The sequence below is a fragment of the Nyctibius grandis genome, chromosome 7, assembly GCF_013368605.1.
Source record: "Nyctibius grandis isolate bNycGra1 chromosome 7, bNycGra1.pri, whole genome shotgun sequence".
In the NCBI taxonomy this organism is placed as follows: domain Eukaryota; kingdom Metazoa; phylum Chordata; class Aves; order Nyctibiiformes; family Nyctibiidae; genus Nyctibius; species Nyctibius grandis.
The window spans coordinates 3,062,086-3,068,085 of record NC_090664.1 but is presented as its reverse complement, the minus strand read 5'-3'; positions in this window follow the sequence as shown (position 1 = coordinate 3,068,085).

Sequence of the window (6,000 nt, the reverse complement as noted above, 5' to 3'; positions counted from 1 at the left end):
ACACTATTAATCCTGCATTTGTCCCAAGTGTGACGGGCTGCTGGGAGCTATTCTTCGTGCTCATACCAGGGGGAATCACCGGGACAGAACAGACCTTATTCTCTCTGTTTGCAGGGAACGACTCATGCAAGACATTAAATTCCCTGATGCCATCATTAAATCCCAGGATCCTCCTCATGAGTTATTCAGCACCTGTCACTCCGGTCTTGCACACCTGTTTTATCATCCTCACATCCACCTCTGTCTTTCAGAGATGAATATTTATTACCTTCATTGCAACAGCAGCATCAAATCCTCTGTTACTTTACTAATGCAATTCTTTTCTTGGAGATAAGCACACCTATCTCCCCAAAAGATTAACTTCTGGTTTTCATTGCAGGATATTTCAGGAGTAAATTACAGCCTGGCTCAAATCCTCACCACAGCAGTAAGGGAAACAACATTTAGCATCTTCAGCTGGGGTGTGGGCATCTGGATACATCCTTCACCAAACGATTCCTGGTGCTGCACTTCTGGCTCACGCTCGACAATGCTGCCATAGGGCTATGGCTTCATCCAAGCACAAAATAGGGGGTTACCTTTGCATTTACCTTTGCATTTACCAGTCAGGGGGTGCTGGAAGAAGACACAGCACGTTACCAAACCGGCTGGGAGACAGGGATGGTTGCCCACAGGAGTTTGGGTCAGCGGGCTTCAGAAGCTGGGGCAATGTAAAGAAGGCTGATGGAAATGAGTCTTCAATGGCACGTTCAAGAGCCTGTAAAATGTCTTTTTAATGTGCCAATATGTCAGCAAGAGAATTACGAGTCCATTAACAAATGGGGACCACCTATGAGTTCTCATCTCACCGTACCATAATTTTTTTCTTTTCCAATACACAGGATAAAATTGTGCTCCTCCAGCATCTTGGGTGCCCTGATATGCCATTAGTAAGACAAGACGGTCTCAGCAGCACTAAGGTACTAATTTCTATCAGGAACTTGGCCAACCAGGCCGTTATAGACAAGCCTTCCTTCTCTTCACAGCACGGGAAGCGCAGCTTCAGCCCCATCCAGCAACACCAGGGCCTGAAGGAGACACCTTTGTGCTCCTGGAACTGGCATGGGGCAGAAATGGAACCACTTGCTCCCCCAAGATGACTTTCCTAGACAGCAGCCCCACTCAGCAGCACCAGCTGGGAGTCATCAGGTGCCTGGGGATGGCTCCCACGAGGCAAAGCAACTTTCTTCATCCCTCGCAGAAGAATTAGTGTGCCAGGCAGATGGTGCAAAGCCACTCAAACCATCTCCTCCGGAGTACCCCTCCAGCAAGGCACGGTCCTAAATCATCTGTCAGTGCCTCTGCTCGGGGAAGATCAGTTTTAAAAGGCCCTGCAGTGCTGTTGTACCAGTACCTCGCCCAGCCCCTGCCAAACTCAGCATCAAAGGTCTATCAAGCCTCATCAAAATGGGAGAAGCGAGCAATTCACCCCCCTATACTTCCTTGCCTTGTTCCTCGTTGTATAAACCAAACCAAACCAACGAAGGCAGTTGCTGCTTGCTTTCCTTTTTCTTTTTCCCCACAACCACAGTTTTGATTCATGTCTGCGGCCAGTCCTTCGCATGCCACAAGAACTGGGGGCTTGGACTGCTTTTTTCATCAAATCAGCTTGTCAGAAATATATTTGGGTGAAAATACTGCAACTCATTCTGTGTGGGTTACTGTTGATGAGCTGGTTACGTGTACCTTTTTACTTCAAGTTGGCTATACAGGCAGGCAGGATGGTTTTCCTCAGGCAACGCAGGTTTGGTGATGGAGTTTCTGGGCCAGAATTTCTGATCGAGGGGAGGGTATCCAGACTGCTGCAATTTGGCTTCTTTTCTGGGGGAAAAAAGAAAAAAAAGCTACAAAATTTCTAATAGGAAGTGAAAAATGAAAAAAACAGAAAAAATTATATTTTCTTTCAGTTACAACTTGCTATGGCACTTTAAATCTTAGAACTAAAAAGAAGCCCTGAAACACTAATTATTTACAGAAAGAGAACACGGCAGTCCAAAAGCCATCTGAGCAGCAAGCTTCAGCCACTTTAGCATCTTTGTTTCCCTTCCCAAATCAACAGTTCAGCTAAATTCACACATTTGTGCGTGTGTTCATTTTCCTTCAGTGGCATTTTCCGACGGGAGATCGTTCCACTACCTCTTTCCTGGCCAGCTCAGCATCACACTGGTGCTCCCCTCCCTGTGCTGCTTCTTTCAGCGGATTCAAGGTGATGAAAAGGCAGTGATGCAGCTCACCCATGCCAACGGGGCACTTCCACAAGGCATAATAGCCGTGGCTAAAAATAGTAAGAAAAATCTAAAATAAGGCCTTAGAAAGGCTGCTTTGTCCTGCACAATACGTTTTTTTCTTGTCCACACTGTCCCCCACACACAGCTCAGCAATTTGATGTTGTCACCTGCTCTTAGTCATTAACCTCACTTCATCTTTGTGTCTGAGCACAGCTGCAGGTGTAAGATATTTTTGATGGTGAGGTTCCTGTTGCCCCAGCCTCCTCTCCCCACCTCCCCGCCCCGTGCAGCCTCACTATCCTGCCAGCCTCCGTCAGGATGCTCCCAGCTCTGATTGCCTCCATCCCCTCCCTTCTCAGTGCCGCCCACTGGAGCATCCGACGCTGCCCAGCTGTAAACGCGCTGTTTTCAGCCTGGTTTTCTAGGGAAACGGATCCGAGGCACCTGTAGCCTGTCTGTGTGCATCCACCTGTGCACTGCCAGATTTGGTGAGAAGTTGGAGGCTCGAAAATGGAAAGCTCTTACAGGTTTTCTGAAGATCAGTGTGGAGGACTCGGTAAAGGTCCCTCATTGAAGGAAAAGCTTGGGCTGAAAACAACCCTATCGGACGCTGGAGAAGCCATCCACAAGCCAGCCCATTTTAATGCCTCAACCTCAGTTTTCAATGGACCTCAGATCACACTGGAAAGGAGAGAACCGAGCGCGTGAGACAGATGTTTATGTGAAAGCTGGCTTGGCGGGGTTGCACTTTGACTATTTGTGATCTGTGAAACAGTGGATAGGTGTAAGGTGTCACTGCACCCACCCTGGGCTGGGGACAGAAAGGGGGAAGCCAGGGCTTTGAGAAAGGTCAGTGACTGACAGAGGGTACCGTAAGTCAAGGAATATGTGCAGAGGGACCAGTGCGATTAAAAAAAAAAGCCAAAATAATCTTACTGGCGCTCTTCAAATGTCATACTCCTGGCAGAGACACCTTCCACATATTTCCCTGCTCACAGCTCCAAGCTTTTCAAATGCACCAGGCTTCTGCTGCTTGCGGGGGGAAGGAGGGAGCTGTGCCCTGGGAACACCCTGTGGATGAGCCATTTTCCTCTGGGAAAGACACAAGCAGTCAGCAGCTTTGCGCCAGGTACTGCACCCGCTTCCTCGGTGTACTCATTTTAAGCATTTAAGGAAAACTTACCTTTTTTGAAGCCTGGCAGATTCCTACATTATTACCTTTCATGACCTCTCCCAAAACTACCCCAACACAACAAACTCCCTGCTAATTGGCAGGGAATGAAGTCCCGCAGGCTCAGCCTCCAACCTGTGCCTGGCCTGCTGGTGGGACAGCAAAGGTCTCCGAGGTGCCTTTGCCCCTTGGGGGAAGGTGGGTGGGAAGGGGATATCAAATCTGGGGCATTTCAAGAGAAACTGAGGATACATACGTACTTTGTAAAAAACCGCTGTCTCCTATTAAGCAAAAGACAACCAGCCTCCCTCCCCCTCATGACAACCCAGAGGAGTCCCAAAACATAATCAGTTTAGGCTGAACACCATGTTGCCTACAAGATTAAAATTAGACTCATGAGGTTTCATCGAGGGAGAGTTTAACTGCAGTGCTCAATCAGGCTGCAAAATCCTCTAATGACAATTGAAATAAAGTCATTCAAGACACATCCTTACGTGCCACAGCAAAGAAAGCCTGCCCTTGGCAAAATTATATTAGGAGTCTCTTTTCCCTCCCACCCCGCACATACACTGCTGCCTCATGGCCATACCCTCCCCTGGCTGAAACTTAAGGCTGGTGTCCAGCTTGGGACAGGCAGCACTGGGTCCCCCAGCTTTGTGACTGTCCCATAGGTCACATCTTCTAGGAAACGGTCTATAAACAAGATGTAAATAGGATGAGAGTTTGAGTGAGGCTCCCAACATGAGGAGGCTTGTTTGGCTCTTCCAAGACAGTATAAAACCTTAACAGCTACTGATCTCTGCATAATACCTCCAGCAAGGTGGCTATGGTAAAGCTGAGAAATTCTCTGTTGAAAAAAACACATCAGTTGTTTAGAAAACTCTTCTATTTCCAATAGCAACCTCTACCCCCAGAAAAGAAGGAATAATGAAATGTTTCCTTTGCCCTACATGTGTCCCCGCAAGCTAAGCATCACCAGACCAGCTCTGCTCTTCAGAGACCTTCAAGGCCTCCCAGGTAGAAGCGAAAATAAAATGTAAATATACGCTACTAAATTAGTTTGAAACTCTCTCCAGTTCTTTTTAACCTTGCCCCTCACGAGGCTGCTGCAGGACGGCGCTCCCTGAATCAGCACTTTGAAATCACCTTGCTATAAAAATTCATGGCTCTTCCAACACCCATTTTACACCTAGTCATGCCCTAACAAACTTGTGCTTTTGACACCACTCTCCTCTCAAGTTTTCAGCCTGATTTAATACAGAAAGAGGTTCCCTTTTCAATACTTTTAGCTCTGCCTAAGTCCCAGAGATGTGTGAAGCAGCTGGAGTGACGTTGAATAATCAGGCAGCATCTTGTTCAACCTCCTGAAGTACCAGTCGTACCCAATCCAATTACACATCAGACAGAAAAGTCATTACTTGCATCACCTCCCAGCATGTAGTGAAAACTCAGTAACAGGTAAAATTGCCTTTCTGCTCACACAGGCCCTGATCCAGCCAGGGCCACGAGCACCCACCTAAACTTAGGTGCCTGTTTATCGAACTGAAATCAAGCCTCTTTTGCTGCATGGGTAAGTGCTTTGTTAATCAGGGAACTTGTGTAAGTCATGTGGGTGTTTAATATTCAAATACAATTAGCATCTAGTGAGGGAGGGAGCACTGCGCGAGTCTCGTCCTGATTTAGCAAGCTCTGGGAAAGTGATGACAGCTCAGCCAGCGGCAAGTGACAAAAACTCTGCCCTAGGAACGTCTTCCAGAGTTTGCAGGGATTTTACCCTCAGCTGCCTGTAGAGGTTGTGGTAAATCCTTTCCACTTCCAGCTCCTTGATGCTGCTGTGAGGGGAAGGGCTCTTTTCTTATGTCAGATGCTTAGTATTCCAGCTTTGCTTCTGACAGCTAAGATATCCCGGGGTCAGTAAGGGCTAGATTTAAAGGCTAGATTTTTTATTTTTTTTTTTAACTCTCAAGAAGAATGAAACATGAAGAGGGTAAAATCTCACATTCATCTTATTACGCTCCTTAGATGAACGACTTTCACGTGACAGCGAAGCTAATGGCATTTACTTGTCAGCGCAGCAGCAGCAACAAAAGAGAGAAAGAGGAGGATATGGCAGTACAAGAATGTCCTCCTACTCCCAACATCTTCCATTGCTGATTATTGCTCAGGATTACCAGCTTGCACAGCTGCAGAGCTGGATGCATCAGAGCCACCGCTGATCACTGCAGTCCAATGCAATGACAAGCAACCAAAAAGCAGACTGGTGTTCAGAGGTGTTTCATGCCCATGCCCCTCTCTCTCTGTCTCCCCCTGCTACAAGGGGTTTAGCTTCTCCTCCCTTTCATCCCTCCCTCTTTCAAGAGCTGTTCAGTGGCCAGAGGCTCTGTGAGTGCAGCCAGTGGGCTACAGGGCTGCTGCGGGCACGCAGGGCTCCCTTGTAGCTCAGCCATCTGCCAGAGAACACAAGGATTTGTTCCAGGCAGTGGATCCCACCAGATTCCCATACAAGGCGTCACATTCCCATACACACATGACATGTCTGCATTACCAGGGACTACAGATGGG